This window comes from Anomalospiza imberbis, chromosome 1, assembly GCF_031753505.1.
Source record: "Anomalospiza imberbis isolate Cuckoo-Finch-1a 21T00152 chromosome 1, ASM3175350v1, whole genome shotgun sequence".
NCBI classification, from domain to species: Eukaryota; Metazoa; Chordata; class Aves; order Passeriformes; family Viduidae; genus Anomalospiza; species Anomalospiza imberbis.
In genome coordinates, this window is record NC_089681.1 from 119,566,843 (window position 1) to 119,586,849 (window position 20,007).

Here is a 20,007-nt window from a genome sequence, read left to right on the forward strand (position 1 = left end):
TCAGATACAAACCTCACAGCTTGTACTTCCAACCATATATGGATTTCTATAGACATTCCCTGCCCAACTGCTTGCTCCATTAATGAGGCAGATACATTCTAGCCTGCAGAACATGCCAGGCTCTTGGCAGTGACAATTGCTTCACGGATGCACCATCTGCTGCTCTCTTGGTGTGACTGGTTGCCTACTTTTCATGGTACATTTCTTTTTCCTGGCCAAATGGTTCCCAAATCCATGAGGTCCTCTTTGACAAAGCTGTGTAGCATCTCCTGATGTCAATACTTATGCAAACACATATTTCCATGAGAATAGCCTTGCTAATCTCTATGTTCTCCTGTGGAATTGTGATACTCTTCCTGGATGCAGCTTCTGCTGAAGTTTTTCCTCCTTTAGTAGCAAGGCACAGGGAAAAAACATATTTTCTGCCATAAACACTGAAGAAAGTAGCTGTGGTTGAGATATATGAACTGACAGGGGTGTTTGGAAAAATGGGAAGACTTTACAGATTTCCATAGTCGTCTTCTGCATAAATCACCACATCCCACTTGTGCCAAACTCCATGAAGGGCACTTTAAGGGGAGGCAGCAGGGAGAGATGGTCAGCAACAGTAAATATTGTTTGCTTTGAGTTGCCCAGGATTTGATGCAGACAATTAAGATTTCCTCTGCATGAAGAAGCAGAGATTTCGACTGCTATTACTAGAAGTTAAAATATATTAAAAAAGAAAGAAAGAAAGAAAGAAAGAAAGAAAGAAAGAAAGAAAGAAAGAAAGAAAAGAAAGAAAGAAAGAAAGAAAGAAAGAAAGAAAGAAAGAAAGAAAGAAAGAAAGAAAAGAAAGAAAGAAAGAAAGAAAGAAAGAAAGAAAGAAAGAAACTAAATAACCAAAAATCAAACAACACTGCATTAATAAAATTTCAAGTTTTCAGACATCTTCTGTAATCACTAATTCTTGATAATGTTCACTGTCTTACTCTACATAAAATCACTGCTGATACAAGTTTAGTTTTATGTAATACCCCATATGGTAGATTCATAAAAACCTTCTACTGGGAATACCACCATAAACTACTATTTTCTGCTATAAAAAATAACCATTAAAGTCCAGACATGCACAAACAAGGTAATCTGCCATAAATTTTGAAATGGTAAAATACTACAAATGTAAATGTATTCAGGTCCCATTGCAATGCATGTAATTTCCATAGCTTTATTAGAAATCATGCAGTTGCAGTGGTTTGGCGATAGGTGATAAATATAGTAGGAATGAGTCAGCATGCAAATCCCTTCTGTGGAAAACAATTTGAGAGATTTTATAGCCCAGAGCTGTTTATTATTTTGCAAGAACAATAATGCAAGTTCATGTTCAAAACCTGCTGAGAGAAGAATTTGCAAATATTCTATTATGGAACAGGCAGAAAAAAAGTATAAGACCTATGTAATAGCACTGGGCTAGAACATTTTCACATCTCCCATTTAGCTGATTCTTTTTTCCTCGTGTACTTATTAGGATCCTTGTGAGATTATCACTATATCACTCTAATAAAATGAGAGCACAGCTGAGGTTTGAGATTTCATTTCCAAGTTAATGCAGCAGTCCTTAAAATCTGATATGTGTGAAGCTAAAAAAGGCTTCTGTAAGCTTGGTAACATAGAAAAAAACTGCAATTAATTTTGAAAGCAAGATCTTGGGATTTTTAAATAATTATCTGTTTCTGTAAATAGTACTTACGAGAGAATATGTTTATGATGATTCTAAACCCCTTTATATCCATTTGAACCAAACATTCCTCTGTTTTGCATAATAGATTGCAATGAATAAATTCTATTAACATGATCTAATGATGTTTCCTAGGTATACTAGCAAGTGCAGAAAGCTATTTACTTTCAAGGCTGTCTCCATTATGCATGTCACACTGCAGAGACACTTTTGATGTCAGTGAATAAACAATGAGTCAGGTTCTGCAATGGGGCTGGGGCTGGCAGGGGCGGCAGAAGGACATTTCCCAGCCCTCGGTGCCCTGTGCCTGTGGAGACCTTCTCTGGTGTGAGATCTGCTCAGGTTGGATAAAGTGCAAAGCTGGCCCAAGACCATGGAGCCATCAGCCAGGCTAGCCATGGCAAAGCCCTGCTGCACATGGCCCTACTGCATGACACCACTCACATTACAGAAATCTCAGCTACTTAGGCCTATATGACCTCCAACAAATCCAGGCAGAGTGCATGTGTTCACTAAGTTTTGTGCATTAAATACAGCTGCCAGTGTAGATAAACCATTACATTTTTTTAACCAGAATCTTCAGATCAGAGCCATAACATTGTTATTAGAAGTGAATTAGGCTGTTCATGAGGAATCTGGGAGAAGAAACATAACAATTATGTCTAAATTTATTTTATTATTTCAACAACATTTTGATAGGAAAAAAATGCAAGCAAAGTGTATAGTTTGGCAAAGGCATTTTGCATGGAATGATGTCGGGTTTGGGTTTTTTTCAAATCAAAAGAAAATATTTTGGATCAGTTTAAAAGAGAAGGCTTCAGGGTGCCCTAATTGTAGCCTTCCAGTATCTGAAGGGTACCTACAAAAAATGGACAGAGACTATTTATAAGAGTACATAGTGACAAGACAAGGAGGAATGGATTCAAGCTGAACAATAATAGGTTTAGATTAAGGATTAGGAAAAAATTCCTTACTGTGAGGGTGGTGAGGCAGTGACACAGGTTGCCCAGAGAAACTGTGTGTCCCGTCCCTGGAAGTGTTCAAGGACAAGTTGGATGGAGCCCTGAGCAACCTGGTCTAGTGTAAGGTGTCCCTGCCTATGGCAGGGAGGTTGGAACGAGATGATCTTTAAGGTCCCTTCCAACCCAGACCATTCTATGATTCTATGAATCTAATGGGGGCTCAGCTGATTACTACAATGCTAGATCAGAGTTCTCATTTGAGTTTTCCATGTTCTTCCTTCTTTGTGAAGTCTGGGTACCTTTGGAAGCTATCTTTCCTGGGTAACCCTTCTACCTACTGATGGGCATCAAAGGATTCATATGCTCCCAGTATATAATGACAGGTCTGCCCTCACTCATAGAAATCTACACCACAGCCCTGATGAAATGCTGAGTAAGATTTCCAAGATGTCATGCAATGGAAACGGGAAAAAATCAGATTCAATTGATTTAAAGGCAAAATCAAAATGTTGGGACACAGGAGTGCTCATTGTTTTGTTTTCATCAAATATAGTCTGATTTTGACACTTGGGAGCTATTTTATTTCTTATTTTGAATTCTCAGATTGATTTGGGAGAAATAGTAGTATTTTTTGTAAATTGGGTGCACAACAAAATAAATTATTCACTTAGTTGAAATGAAGACTATAACCTAAGTCAGCTAGGTAGTGATGAGATAAAAGAAATGACGATTTAGATGAAGACATTGATTTGGAACTCATGTATACAGCAGTCATACATACAGAAAGATAACTTAGGAAAAACTGAAAAAAATCATTCCTATGGTGTACCTAATTTCCAGGTTTTTCACAAAAGATTTTTTTTTTTTGCTTAAGAACTAATAAGAAATTACTTTTTAAGAATTTTCACTTCTGATTTCTTTACCATCTCAGAAGTATCATAACCGTAAATCAAATCTAAATAATTATACTTGAGACTAAAAACAACAAGGGCCACATCTGTAGAACGCATCCAAAATGAAAGGGGCAGGAAGCCCCCATTTGCTATAAGCAGCTAACATTTCCCTGTCTAAATAACTAAACTCATTACTGTAATTTCCTTACCCAGTTTAAAGGAAGCCATATTTCCATATGCATGACAGAGTAAGTAGGATTTTTTCTATTAATAAGAATAACAGGTCCTGGACTATTCCAGTCAAACTCTGATCCCACATGTAATTATATTATTATTATTTTTCTAAGGAGCATACTTTCCCAAAAGTAGACAGAGTTGCATGAAATTCTATTCTCCCTCATGGCTGTATGAACGGAGAATAACCCCATTGCTACTGACAGGACAGAGAAATGCAGTAGCAGAAATCTACATAAAGAGTTTGAAGTCACTAAAATCATTGTCACTCAGTTTCCCATTTTAGTCCCAACTCCCAAATTCAATAAGATTTTGACCAATCTTAATTTCATTATGCATTTCTGCACTTCGTTTATCACAGCCTTGGTATAAATAACCACATAAAACTCCTGTTCTCAGGTAGTAAAAGACATGAAGATACAGAGAGCTGCAGGTTAAAAGAGTTCATGGCTTACATTCTCCTCTAATTCCGTATTTCCTTTCAGATAGCCAAACCCACAACAGCTATATGTAAGGAATATCTCTTAGATGTTCAATTTCTAAATAAAGTCAGGGTCTGTTGGTGCTGACAGCCAAAACTGCCACTTCATGAGCAAGGCTTGAACTCTTGTCACCAACATTAAAAGCAGATTAATAGAATAGCAGAATTTCAGCTGTACTAGATATAAAACCACATACATTTTTTTACTTGTATTTCTAGAGTAATTTGAGGGTGAGTACACGGCCTGTGTAAAGCATTTTAAAAATACAAGACTTGTGGCTAAATCTTCCACTACAAGAAACAGTGTCTTAGAAGAGCTCAGGTAGAGAGATAAGAAGGCATCTTTGAACCAGTTTGCAACTTCTAGTGCACCTCTTGTAACCACTATTCTGCCTCCCTGCAGGAAGGCAGAAAGCAGAGAAGTGACAATGCTGCCCTTCTGTGACCTACACATCCTTCTGAACTGCAGCCCAAGATCTGAATTCTTGAAAATTGTATCACAGGGTATGTGCATTTGCAGGAGGACCCACAAAGGGACCTTAGTTTTTGATCCATTCAACAGAAGAATGCCTAAAGGCTATGCACATGCAAAAGGAAGAAAGATGCCTGAGGATAACTCTGTTGCATAGGCATAGGCAAGGTCACCCAGAGGTCCCTGGCAGATGTGAGAGTGTCAAGACACACTCAGAAGGGTATTTGGGGATTATCCTTTTACAGTCTGCTATCAGCTCTGCTATCTATTAATACTGAACATTTCCACTTTGAGAGACTAGCAGAAAGCAAGCATAGATAGACATGAATCTGGCCTTTAAAAATTTCCTCTCAGTTCTCTGAGCTGGGCTCCGTGAGCCACAATACTATGGTTTAGCAAACCAGCCTCTGAAATTGGCAGGTTTCCACCACCAGCTCAAATATGTGCAAGTGTTTTTTCAGCCTTGTTTAACAAAAGTTGTGATTTCTTATTTCTTTCCTCTTCCACAGGATCATAATTTAAGACCTATCATTCAAAACTGCCTGATCTTGAGCCACGTCCATATATCACTCAGAACATTAAAACCTGACCTTTATACACAGAATAATAAATACCTGCGAGTCACGTACAAGGTAGTAACTCACTCTCACAATACAGTAGAGAGTAAGGGATGAATCTCAAGATTAAAAACTTCAGTTGTTGCTAAATATGAGTGAGCTTATAATAATACTTTTACATTGGGAAGTCAATAAAGAAGGTTAAGCTTATTTCAGAAGCATGATGATACATTGGCAAATAGAAATGAAGCAGAGCAGTCACCAAAACAACTGAAAAATCCAATCTGCTGCAATCTCCATCTGCATAATGCAAGGAACTACTGGATTCCTGCTAGAAGCCAGGAGCATCTTCAGCAAGCTGGGTTGGTCTGACTTCAGTACAACAAGCAGGGTGTCAGCCAAGTCAGTCATCTGCTTCACCTTAACCGCCTGATTCAGCAGCCTATGCAGTGACATTGCTTCTGTGAAACTGGGGGTTTGCAGAGCTTCTTGTCTCTCAAGCTCTGCTCTTTGACACCTGAGCCACTCCAGCCCTTCTGAGGGGGTGGCTGATGCACGGCTGGCGAGCAGTCAGAGGCAGTCACAGCCAGCCTCAATATCTGCAGATGTAGCCCTCAGACCTCAGACTGGAAGGATGAACCTTGCATTTCTTAGGGCTTCCATCAGGCTGCAGTCTCTGTGTGGGCCAAGTGCAGGGCATAACCTTTAGAACACAGTGCAAGAAGAAATATTATCATGATTTAAAGGTCTGACATCAAATTGCCAGGTCTCTTGAAACTCTCCTCTGCCTCTTGATAGCTATAGTTAATATTTACACAGTGAGCTCTTGAACTGAAAAAGAGGAAAGAAAAAAAAAATCAACTTGACGATGCAATTTCAGCAGCCAGGAACATCCAGTATAATATTTTGTGCATTCATCAGCACACAATTTCTATGTGACAATAATATCCTCTCCTTTGCATATTAAGAGGAGCCGAGCAAAAGGGCACAGACAGTTGCCTCTGCTCTCCAGTGCATTTCCCACATTGGAAGCAAGGCAATGGCAACAATGGGTACATGTCTTCATGACACCTGAGCAAGCATTTTTCTGTCTTGTTCTTGTTCACACCATGCAAATATGAGCTGAGATCACCAGCTATTCTCCCATAATTTTGGCTGGAAAGTGGTCGAGGGGGAGTAACTGCTGCTCGCCTAGCAGTGAATTATAAGGTTTTGTCTCATAATTTATGCTATCCTGAGAGGAAACTCAAGAAAAATTAATTTACACAGCCTAAAAAAAAAGACTGCTAAGGAGCCTCTGTCATGGGTCATGTGCTGATTTCATTTACACGGGTGTAAATCCTACATACCATGACCAAAATCAGAAGCATAATGCAAGGCTTATAAGTGAACGATGACTTTGATTCATAGCTCCTAAACACTAGCAGCAAACAAACTTGAAAGCCCAGGAGATTGTTGTTTTCAGTATGGGAGCAAGGAAAAGGAATAGCACAAAGTGAAATAAAGGGAACTATGCTCAATGAGGAAGGATCAATGATGTATTAGAATGACCTTTTGAGGTAAGAGACAAAACCACTTCTGTTTTGTTGTTTTCTTCACTGGCCAGGGAACCTAGGAGTTACCTAGAGATATTTAGAGGATTCAGTGTTGACTAAACCCCGTGAGACGGGCCACAGTGCCCTCCTCTTGACTCACAGCAAAACACTGCCTGCCTGCTCTCAAGGGCACTTGAGGACCTTGCTCATAGCTGCCACCTGGTTGCTATGCCACAGGCAGCACATGGCAGGAACAGCATGCTGGCTCTTCTCACCTACAGGGTGTCAGGATAGAGACCACTGGAGGGGTCCTATCTTCTCTTGGGCTGTTAATCTTGCATTACCTTGGTGCAGAGCAAGATGGGCTGAGTCACCATTAAGAGGTATTTTTTCACCCCATTCCGTTTATTTTTCAGCAGCCAGGTAAAAAATGAACCTTTCCTTCCTAGAGTCTTGAGCTGATTATTTCCTTCTGTCAGTGCCTTGCCTCCATTTTGTCAACAGAGCAAGAGACTTTGGTCCAGGCAGACATCATTTTGAGAAGAGAGCCCCTAGCATTAGACGGTAAAGACATTTTAAAAAATAATGGAGAATTTTGCTTCATTAAGTAGCCCATAAAACTAGGAATAATTGAGCACTAGGGGGAAGACACCGTAATTAGTCAACATTATAAATGCCTGGTTTCACAAAGGAGCACATAAAGGTTTTAATACAGCTCTACCTGCTGATCTGCTGGCAGATATCCCTGGATGTGAACTACTCTCACTTGAACAGGATCTTCATTCCTTTCAACACCACAGTACTCTTGAATTAGAAAACTCTTTGAATTAGAAAGGTTCTATTCTGGGTCTCAGTGATAGTGCTGAACTTATTAAACTGCAGTATAAGAAGGCCTTAGCTGAGCTGCTCTTGGACTCTACCAAGCTCCACCTCTACCAAGGTGCCTCACAGGGTACAGAAACTTTTACAGAAAGCCATACTTTGGACCTCCTGCCTTAAGATACTCCACAAAATCCAAAAATTTATACAGTGCAATTTAATTCCCTTAGACTGAAAACTGAAACACTGAAAAATAGAATTAACCCACAACTAAGACTATTACGCACATATTTTTCAGCCTGCCAACACTTTCAGTGGTCCTGTAGACAGCTCTGCTTGATGCTTTCAGCAACAATGCTAAGGGAGGGACAGATATTTAGTTAGAAAGAATCCTTTTTTTCCTTTTGGTGTCAGACAAATTACAAAGACTTTGCTTTACTCTACTAATAATTTAATAATAAAAAAGTGTAAGTCCTAGTCTGCCCTACCAGAACAGATGTACATGTACATAGTTCCATCCAATACAACATAAAACAGCTTTTTTGAAACAACTGCAATATCTATTATTCTTTTATGGCCCATGCTCAGTACTTAAATAAGCAAAGCAAAAAATAATTACTGTTCATAATTCATTCTCTATGTCTTCAAACTCTGTGGTAGTCTTGCTGGGCTACCATGTCTTCAGAATGACTCTTTTGTAAGCTGGAATGCTCTATCTGCTGGCACCCCTGCTTTCTTTCAAGCATCTAATGCAAAATAATAATGACCTTATGAACACAAATAACATTTACAGCATCAGAGAAATAGCTATAAAGCAGTTAAAGGAAAATACAGACATTTCTTTTCCAGGCATGGTAGTGCTTTCCTATTCTTCTCTTCATTCTGTAAATTAACATTTTTTTCAGATAAAAAAGACAAATTCATAAATTACTACATTTGGCAGTGGAATGCAGCAATGGTGGCAAGGCACAGCTGGAGAGTTTGAAATGTGGCAGCTTTCTTCGAGGCCATCATTTTCCTGCTCCTTTGGGAATCGCTGCTAAATGTGGCTACTGCTAATGTAATGAATATGAATCCATGTAAATCTCTGATGCAGAGCTGGGTTCTGTCCCCTTGTGGGTAAAAATGGATTTTTTTTCTATGCAGATTTTTTGAGTGCATATGTGTGCATAACTCTGACCTTACTTCGGCAGCTCACCTGCTCTTAGGTATCCAGGTACTGTCGACCTTCTCATTTTTCATTCTGCAGAAAACTAACAATATGCACTCCCTCGCTTTTGAAGATCCCTGGCAGAATAATACACCACCTGTTCAGCCCCCCTTCCCACCCCCTCTTTACTAATTAAGCTCTGAAAGTGTTTCCAAACAAAATTGGATTTCTTTTCTTCTGCTCCCCTCTCCTTCATTCCCTGACTGCACCTTTGTAAACATTTTTGATTGGGCGTGAAAGGCACAGAAACTGCCACAAATAAGGGGACCTGTCACTTTCGCCAAAGCCATTAGTGCTGCATGGAGAAACCTGGCTGGGCTCATACTGAGTGACTGTGACGTGCCCAGGGACGGAGAGCAGCAGAGAGGGCCCTTAACCAGTGTCAAGAGGGGTCTCCAAAATGATGGGGTGCACAGGACAAAGCTTCCTGGCTCCACTTCTGCCCTGCAAGGGCTACTGGCTGACTGATTCATCTAAAAAGTAGAGCATTGGAATAGCTAAGAGACATTTTCAAAGGAGGGGGTGGCTGAGCGAGGTGTGCATATTCTGAGTTTGTTTCCACCATGGAACAGGCAGTTGGAATTTTAATCTGTGTAACTTTTGTCTCTGTGGTCGTACAGTGCCTCACACAATGGGTCTTTGTACGCTGCCAGAGTACTACTGCAATACATACCATAAATAATAATTGTAATAACAGTTACAAGGCTAAGATTTTTTTAATGGTCTCTAGGGCTGGAAGTCTTTTCTGGGCAATTGGCATTTTTGAAAATCAGGTCACCTAGTTAGGCTGCTTATTCTGAATGCAGAGTCTTATTTCACCATTCATTTTCTTTAAAACATAAGCCTCCAACTTGGCTCATGTAGATAAATATTAACTGAGGGGGAAGCAATGGAAACACTTGTCAAAATAAACCAAGAATAATTATTGGATTCCATTCACAAGTTTTTGGAGAGGAAAGATCAGGCCAACCATCAAATAACACCTTCAGCCAAGATCTACAAGTAGAGGGCCATTGTTCTGCTTGACAGTTCTTCTCTGAGGTGATTAACAAGCCTGGCTGATGACCCTTTGGGCTCAGATGTACAGTTGGGGTATCACACATCAGCTGAGCTATCAGCACATTTCCTATGTGCATGGCCATGCAAATATAAAATTCTGTGACTTGGCTTCACCCTCTTCACTGGGGCTAATCAAAGCCATGCTGTCTTACATTTGCTGTCATTTAAACCATTCATATAGATACCACAAGCTCAGTTGTGGCACTGAAAGACAACATTGGCAGCTATTTCAAGCAACAGATTGGTTGCAGCTGGGATACATAGAACCAAAATTAGGGTTAGTCAGACAGTCTGGGTGCCATCCACCTTTTAAAATGCAAGTCTTGAAGTCAGAGGAATTGCACTTGAAAAGTGAATATTTTTCCTCTCTGGATCATGAAGGCAAACACCTCAGAAAAATAACTAGACTGGAAGAAAATATTTTTATCTGGTATGAGTCCTGTCCTGAGCTCTTAGAAAACTGCTTTGTCTTCTAACCTGAAATTTCCAGTATGGACTTCTATATACAGGTTAATATACAGCAGTAGAGCAGCATATAAAAAAGTGTCATGGATGTCCTTTGCTTCAGTCCAAAAAGTGAGCACATACTGGGTTCAAACTCTTCCAAGGCACTCCACCTCACTTTTTTCTGGACAAGGCAGAATTTAACTCCTGACCAAAGAAGAGGTCATGCAAAGGCAGTCTATTACAGTCATCTCCTCTAACATATTTCACAAGAAATTTTATAGCCTAGCTCTGCTGCATTTCCAAACACACTAAATCACAATCCTGCCACATCGTGATTCAGAAGCCAATGCAATCAATTTCAGCTAATTATGCATCCAACTTGTAAAGGAGGTGTACAGAGCTCACGTCACCATTTAAAGCTGAACCACTACTGGAAAGCAGGGTTTTGGCAGCATATTTTGTGTGTGATAACATGGTTTTAAAGTTATGGAAAAGTGCAAACACAGTTTCAAAGCAGAATTTGGTTTTAATATTTGTGTACCTGCTTCTGCTTCACTAAAATTAATAGCAACCTGCCACTGACTTCAGCAGAAGAAGGTCTCAGGTCTTCTTTCTACAGAAACTCCAGCAGTAAAATCCAAGGAATTAATTTTAGCTATTATATTTTGGAACACTGACAACAGCAGCATGAAGAACTGAACCTGAATCTCCCAGGGAGACACGTAACACTTAAACCACAAAGCTATTCCCTTTGATATGCATGCTGTATTATAAAATTAATCTTTTGTAGCAATTAATTAGAGCAGTTATGAGCAAAGTCATGCAGTCTGAGACTCACATTTATTGCTCAGTGTGGCCTTGTTTGTTTAGTCAGATTCCCTTAAGCCATTAATAGAGCTTTATGTTAATTTCCTTAATGCTTCTGATCAGCATGTTCAGAGTTACAACTCCACTAGGGCTTCACAGATTATCCCAACATATAGTACAAGTAAACAATAGAAGCTACTTCCCTCTGTGTGTCATTCTCCAAGGATATCCTAATGAGATTACATCTATGCCAATCCAAAATGTTAACAAGAAGTAAATTAAACTCCTTGGGCTGTGACCAAACTTTCTGATGCATTCAGCCCTGAAGAGGTTAAAAATACAAAGCTGCCTGGGTTTGTTGCTGAAATTGTAAATAAGTAAAGGAAGCAAGTACATTCTTCAGCCAGATTTCTTTTGTCCGAAGGTATTTATCTGGAAATGCTTGAAAAGCTGGGTAAAGCACAATCCCAATTTTCTTGAAAGGAAGTGAGATAAGAGTAAATCTTGAAAATGCCAGACATAAATGCCGAACTGGAATTTATTCAAATGCCTTTCATGTCTAATGCATAAAGCCTGGTTATTCCATCAGTCGCTTTGAATCAACCCTAGGTGCTTAAACATGTGAAAAACTCTAAGCTCATGCAGGAGATTTTATGTATGTAACTTAACAACAGGCCCAAATCTCTCACTGGTTTCAGATTTCAGTAGTGATATGGAAACAGCCAGGCACTTGTCTAAGGACTCCAGAGAATAATTGCTACATTTGTTACACTTTCCTAAAGAAGTCATCCAATGGAAAAATTGCACACTACTGTGCTAAAATTAAATTATTGCACCCCTTAAACACACTCAAACAAACAAAGTCCCAGTCCAAAATGAGCGGCAACCCCTACAGTGGCTGCTTATTGCGCTTGGTTATGTATGGTTTCTTCTTCAGACTCTACAGCAGCCTCTCACAGCTGCAAGACTGGAGTAATGATTCTCCTGTCCTTCATTTGCAACCACGCCTTCTAAAAATGGCAGTCTGTGGCTGTTTCAAAGAACCAGGAAGCCCTCGGAGCAGCATGGGCATGGCTGTTTGAAGTCTGCAAATCTCACATACAAAGACCAGGTGCTCCATCCCACAGGAGACAGAAGCTGCTGGTGTGGACAACAGATCTGGCTATGGCAGGCCAAGCCCTTGGAGGTACAGCACACACTGGGTCATGGACTAAGGGACCTTCTCACCTAAGGAGCCACCCACTAGATCTATTTGTCTCTCCCCTTCTCCTCAAAACCTACAAGTCACCCACATCTGAACAATCTCATTGTCCACTGATGCATTTGTTACAGTGTGGGCACGTCAGCATTAGTTATGAAAAGAGTTTTTATCCTGAAATATCTCTTCTTCACCAAGCACAGGACTAGCTCTTTTAACAGTTTTCTGTCTTGGCCCTGACCAGAAAAACCAATCATAAGTCTGTGTCTCCATTTATATGCTGCCTTCTCTTCCTATTTACAATGGTGAGTTGGATTTTTTTTCATCAATGTAAAAATCATTTTTTACAGCCTCATTTAATTTTTCTTCCTTTTTTTCCTGCAAACTTGACCTTCCTACTTAAGATCAAGCCTTATCCTCTGCAGATATCCACCACGTTCACTGTAGTTCAAGGGCACTGCCTTCCTATCAACTTTTAGAAATAGTCTGCACTAAAAAAAATAACTGTGGGATGCAGAAGCTACTATTGAGTAGTTCATTGAACTCTGAGATCTTTGCTCTAGAGATGAACCTGAAGAAAAAAGATGAGACATATATTCAGAAAGAAATGGATATGTGCATGTCGGTGGTATATCAGTTTCTAATCAATATTAAACCTCTAACTGCCAAGATCAATAACAGCTGCAAGGTCATAGCTGTCGCATAGTTTCTTAAACATATCAGCTAATAATGATTTTTGCTTTGTGCTTTTTATGACTGGTGGATGAGGAATCTCTACTTTCATCTTTAATATTTTCAATATTGAAATTCATATTATGCTCTCATGATCGGGTATCAGGACCTGAATAAACTTACCCTCTAGCTTGACAGACAATAAACACTCCACAAAGATCCTCCACTCTTTCCAAAATGTAGTTGTGGAATGTTGAGGTAATTTGGAGTCAGAGACTTTTCAGTACTGCTATGGTCAATAGCTTTTGGTTTGTCTGCCAGCACCCAAAACAATGCTGCAACGGCCTGGCATGATACTTGAATGGGAATTGTTCTCTATTGCATTGCTTGCTGTACCTTAGAGAATAGCTGGCAAATTGTCACTGCCCAGAGGAATATGAGAGCTGCATGTTCTGATAGTATTTGATTGAGCCACCTACTCAAGAATACTTTTCACCAATGATTTTTCATGAGGGGATGTTCACTCCCACCATCTCATGGACAAGTGAAGAAGTTTCATTTTCTGGTGAAAATACATTTTCTTGTAGCTTTGTTATAGTTGCAAAGGTAAAGAAGTAAGTAGAGTCTAAGCAAAAACATAATATAATTTATGAGATTAATAGTTGTGGTAGGGAAAAAAATGACACAGTTTTGGGTACATATTTTTTCAAATATAAAGTTTAACTGGATAATTGTAATTGTTAGACTGTCTGAGAGGAAAAGCTCTATTGGAAAAAGGAACAAGGCATCAAGTTTTTCATCTGTAGAAAGCTGGACTATCTATCCAGAAAATTCTAAGTGCTCTTTAGGTATAATATTAATGCTCTGTTATTGTAATTATTAGTGATCCTTTCCTTTTTAGTCATAATATTTCTTCAAGTCTAGGTATAGGAACATGGAGTTGCAGTGCACCCTGAGGGAGAAGTGACAGGGGTTTTTGTTGTGCCCCTGAATCAGAAAAGGAAATTAATTTTATGCATTTTTTTCCTGTTCTCCTCTCTAATTCCAATAACAGTGTGGCTGTGAGGCTGTGTGAATTCACTGTGTATAGTCCACATTAACACAGGAGCTTGTGAAAAAGCCCCATACAGTAAGAGCTCTTTGCCAAGTTATTACCCTCACAGCCAAATGCTACACAGTGGAGAAGATAAGATTTTCTTTATTCTGTTGTCTCCTAACACGAAGGAAGGGCACAGATTTTGTTTAAATTAATCACACTAAAATATGGATTTTAAAATGAGAATTTTTCTTTAGAGAATAATACTTTATTATGCACAGTACTCAACTCATATACACATGGTAGGAGCTATGATGCTTGCTTCTATTATTTCAATTAATAAATATCTTACAGGATGATCAAATAACAAATATATTACAGACATGATCACTCCCAAAAGCAAGCAAGTTATTAAAAAATGAAGAGCTCAATTTTTAATGTGATACCCCTCTCCTCCTCTCTTATCTGTGAGTTTGTGTGAAAACCAAAGGTTACAGGAATGCCTGTAAGAGATTGTTTTTGTTCAGTTTCACAAGTGTTTTGCTTTGTTGGCATTCAGTGGTTTTACAAGAGAAAATAATGAAAGCACATAAAACCTGTAACCATCCCCAGTGGGACAGAAGTCAAACAAGAGAAAGCTGATGTCTTTGAGCTGACTGAGCCACAATAGACAGGTCTTAACACAGTAAAGAATTCCACAGACTGCGTTAAGGACTGTCAAACCTACCTCACTAGCACCAATTAACTGGGAGATATGGGGATCTTAGAGTTTGGATCAAAGCCTTTCTTGTCCAGATGAAAGATCACATCAGCTTTGAAAGAAAGCTACTGATGTCTATGGGAAAAAAAAAAAAAAATAAATCCCTCTTCCATTCAGCTTGTTTTTCAGTGAATTTTGAATTGCTTTGTCAAGAAGAACAAAATAACATCCCAGCTGGAAAATGTGTCAGATGTTTCATTTAAAAACAACATGATGTCAGGAAGGTGGCAACCAGCTTAGAGGGACTGTTTGATCCTTTCCCAAGACTATCTTGCTTTTGAGGAAAAGCAGTATTAAATCATTCTCTCTAATAATGTCTCGATTTAAAAACAAGTAACCTTTAAAAAAAACCCCACAAACAAAACCAACTAACTGTGCTCTCCTGCTTCATACAAGTATATCATGGCATCAGCACGTAGCACATGATACAGCAAACCACATCCAGGAATAGTGACCTCACTCTGCTGTAACTTACTAAAAAGGTTACAGTGGTTATCAACCAAATTGGCTTAATAGTGTTCCATAAAAAATTATGTGAATAGTAAATTCAAATATATTTGATGCATTAGTGGAGCAGAAAAGCTTACTGGAAAACAGCATCTGACACCATGTTCATTGCCTCATTCATTTTAGAGAGCGTGGAGATGAGCTGATAGCTTTAGAGATAGATACACACAAGTGCTTCATTGCTAGCAAGGAAGAGAGATTTTAGTGAGCATAAAAGAAATGCAGTCAAACCTACTGTGGACTGTTTTAGGGACTGAAAGTGCACAGTTAGTGTCAGTTAGTGTCACATTTTGCCAGGGTAGGGGCGCAATGTGGACTTATCCTCCGCTTGTCACAATTCCTCTCATATGCTTGTGTTTTACCTCTGAGAACACAGCCAAGAGACATGTGAGCTCCTTTGATATACAAGTGGATCAGCAGGCTCAAGTTATTTCAGTGGTTTTTGAGAAGGATTTTTAGGCAAGCTTCTATAAAGCACTTAAAAATGCAAGATGTCAAGATTAAACTGCTGGAGCAAACTGAATGGATTCAAGCCCAGGCACTGACATAAGAAGGTTTTATAGCTTATGAAAAGGTACCCAACAGCTGTAGTCTGCTAGAATCAATTCTGCTGTGCTGTACAACCCACGTTATTGTCAGAAATAGTTTTGCCTCTGTCTTCTGACTCTGTACAATATTTAGGCTTTCTGAAGAAATATATTAACCACAAAGATGGGTTTATACAAAGCTAAGGAAAAGAAGTATTCCAAGTTTTGCTGACGTATGGATTGAATTCGGGGCCCTTTTCTCATTTTCTTCTCTCTGAGAGGAATAGGAGGACAACATTCCCTCTCAGACTTGGAATTCACCTGTGTGCAGCAATCTTGTTTAGACAGACATCAATATGTCAAAGACACATGCTGAATACTGCAGAATGGAAAGCACAAAATGGCTCAAAAATACAAGACCTAGATTTATGGCTCCTTTGACCTGTGTGAAAATTAAATATCTGGATCAGAAATGTGCAGAACAAAATCCTGATTTTCTACTTATTTTGAAAAGAAATAAGCTTTCAGGTACTGCGAGCACTTGCTTATACAGTGTTACTGCTGCTCATTTTTGCTTTGATTTAAAACTACAAAAGCAGAAGCAAAAATATTCCAGCCTTTTAAATACCAATAAAATGTGTGAATTATCTTATAAATTTAAAAATCCATTTTAAAAGTCTTAAAAATAGTAATATAAATATTCTGCTGTAAACAAACCAGTTGGCTGAGCAAAATAAATGTATACATTTAGGGGAGAAAAGCAGCAGAAAACAATAAGCATTCATTGCCTTCAGAAACCAAAGTGGATAAATAGGTTTAGTCATGTCTGTCCCAAGAGAGTCTCAAGGCATGCATTTTTTTTTTCAATGTAAAGTGCAAAGAATTGCATTGCATTTTGAATTCCATTTTAAAACTAATTAAAGGTTTGATGGTGCTACTTTTTCTGTGTTGGAATGCACTTCAATACATACTCAGCTTAAGGCATGTGCTCAAGGAGAACTATTCAAGCACTTACATCATTAGCTATGATTTCATGTGCTTTGCTGGATCTGGGCTGTAATGTATAGAGCATAGTACTCATCTTGCAAGTGAATGACAAAAATTAATGTAATTTAGGCAATTAATGAAATTAATGTACTCCAGATGTAGGTTGCTATATTTCAGAGCAGCTTCCTTCTCATTTAATATAAATATTGAGACTATTTGAGTCAGACATGCAGTGTTACATGGAAAATTTCAAATTTTTCTCACAGAGGCTCCTGAATAGCATCATAAAAATATATTTAGAGGCCAATTTGACTAATGGGGATATTTAAAATCTGTTTTGATGTTTCCTGTTCATGCTATATTTTTGTTTGCTACTATATTTTAGGTTAATGTCATTTGCAATAACAGTTTACTAAATATTTTGATTGCAAACAAAGATCTGAAAAAGCAAGTGACATTTTTGATTCCAGTTTACCAGGAAGGCTTCCTTTCCTCGTATTTCTCAATCATACGCCTAAAAAGCTCTCTTAAATAAATATCTCATGCCCCCATGTGGTTAAATGGAAATACTACTGAATAAATCCTTCGGCGTGGCTTTTCTCTTTCCCTCTATCTATTTGCACACAGAAGTGCGTGCCCAATGGAAGAAGGTGGCCAAACTGTGTAAGAGCCTAATTTGGATATTATACTGATAATGAGCATCAGCAAAGAAATAAAATATAGAAAATTCTGCACTGTTTTAGGAACTACCATGGACTAACCTACGATAGACTACATTAAAATCTTACTAAAAATGCCTCACCTGAAATTGCAGCATGTATTGCACTGACCAGTGCTCAGAGGGCACCAGCTACAACCCACTTCTTAATGTCTAGGTATCTTAGGTTTTTTTTTTTTTTTTTTATCTATAGTTTAATTACAATATGCCCTGAAAATACCAGCTTATGTTCTCAATCAGTAGATTCAGTGTCAAGGAGGTGGATGCATGAGATTTTTCTCAAAGTAAATGTCCAGTCTTAGGAGTCTTGGCAAAATAGATATCAAAATAGATTTTTTAGTACACTTCTTCACATCCCAGATTCAAGAAAAAGAATGATTATCATGTGTCACATCCAGCACTTTGTTGTTTACAGCAAAAAGAAACAAAGGAGTCTCCACAAGTAACTGGTCCTATGACACTACAATGGTGATTTTCTAGATTAGAATTAGTGGCAATTCAGCATTTGTAATGAAACACCCTTTCAATAATTTGTATTCATCTGAAATTGCAGTCCTGTAGACATCCATTAGTCTGCATGTGGAGACAGGTTTGGTTCCTTTTGGCCACAGACATGCTTTTTGACCTACCAGAGAATCACTGAAAGTTGTACTGAAAGATGTTAATAGAGACACTGAGTTTTTCTACATACCAAGGTCAGTACTTCCATCAAAACCAAAAGCTTCTGGGTATCCCCTACCTCTCTATTCAAACACTTAACTCTCCTAAGCAGCTCCCCAGAACTGTTGCCAAGTTTGTGATGCCTTTTCTCTCAGTACTCAGGGTACAATGGGTAGATTGGCCAACTGTGCTGATTGTTAAATGCTTCTATTCATTTATGTGCACTAAGTAATTGGCACCATTACCTGTGGAGCAGAATACGGCTGTGATGCTACAGCAGACAAGCATCTGACACTTCAATTACCTGCCTACTGTGCCCATCCCCTTTTGCTGTGACTACCTCCCTTCCACACTCACAACTAATCAAATTAACGGTTACGTCCATCTGTTCTGGACCAAAATCCATGGCATGGTGCTAGGGTGGGATCAAGCCCAAGAACTGTTTCTTCCTCAATCCTGACATCCACCTGTGGCGATCCACACTGACCTCCCCTCAGCCTTCCATTATGGTCACATCCTGTGCAAGAGGCTGGTGGGATGAGCTTTAATTGAGAAATTAATATACAGCAGGAGGACAGAAAGAGAAAGGAAACTTTGTGAAAATAGGCATCTTACAGCTGTTTGTCACACAGAGATGTGAAATTCGTAGTCGTTATGCTCTCCTGCATCCAGACAAATAGTTGTTAAATTAAACAATCTTTAAAGAGATAGAGAGGCAGAAAAGGAGCTTCCTTCCTCTGTGCCCAGCCTGTCGGCCTGCTCCTAAAGAACAATTTTAATTTCTTCTTCAAAAACAAATGCAAGAGTATAAGGGACTATAAGATAGGACTAGGTGACCATTACCAACTTCTCCAGTGATGTACTGTCATAAACAGGAAAATAAGCAGCTCACTACTGTAAAAAATTACAGGGCTGTAATTCCACCAGGGGATTGTGGCAAAATCATAAACTCTAAGAGCAGAGCTCCAGTGGCCTTACACAATCACCACAATGCAGCAGTGGAATTATAGCACTATAACTCAAAATTTACTTAGTTCTTATACTCAAGAGGAAGGAACTAAGCTTTGGATCGACATCCTGCACAGACTGTCCAGATTTGCTCTTCTTCTGTGCTTTCTGCCTCTGATTCTTTTGCTGCCCTGGCACCACACACAGCTCTCATTGTTTGAAGCACTTCCCTTACAAGGAAGGGGAAGTTCTACCACCAGCAAAATCCTTTGCTTTCGGGACTGAAACTCCTTGGTTTCGTCTTTTAAGAAAAGCAATGCAAGGTTCAGGGAACTGAGTAGCAAATGAACTGACTTGGCATGTGATAAGGATTTTGAGGAATAGTATTCTATTAAAAGTTCTGGATGCCCAAGCTGATATGTCAAAAATTTAAGAGTGACAATTCCAGCCCATCCCAGAAATACTGGACACCACTGATAACTCCTAGAAGGACCAATAAGTGATTTTTACTCATGAAGGTTTAGACAATGCTCTCAGGCACATGGTGTGACTCTTATTGTGTCCTCCACAGGGCCAGGAGTTGGACTCAGTGATCCTGATGGGTCCCTTCGAACTCATCAGATTATATAATAAATTAGGGACCCCTGTGTAACAGTTTTAAAGTGATCTCCTTTAAAACAGAATGCGGTTGAACACTGTTTCAGTACACATGGGCCCCAAACTAGCACAGCAATTAAACCTGAGTAATCCTGGTGTTTTCCTCTAGATACTTTTATTTGAAAATGGTATGTTCCATCCTGT

General features: G+C 39.0%; 1 long non-coding RNA gene across 1 annotated transcript in view; it reads right to left on the minus strand.

The window, feature by feature from the left end:
- Positions 1–2,351: 2,351 nt before the first annotated feature.
- Positions 2,352–20,007, minus strand: part of LOC137484615 (uncharacterized) — a 40,105-nt gene continuing 22,449 nt past the window's right edge. Inside the window, exons 2-3 of the long non-coding RNA XR_011004940.1 lie at positions 7,288–7,402; positions 2,352–2,576 (exon numbers count right to left, since the gene is read on the minus strand). This is a non-coding gene — a long non-coding RNA (uncharacterized lncRNA). The remainder of the gene's footprint in view (positions 2,577–7,287; positions 7,403–20,007) is intronic.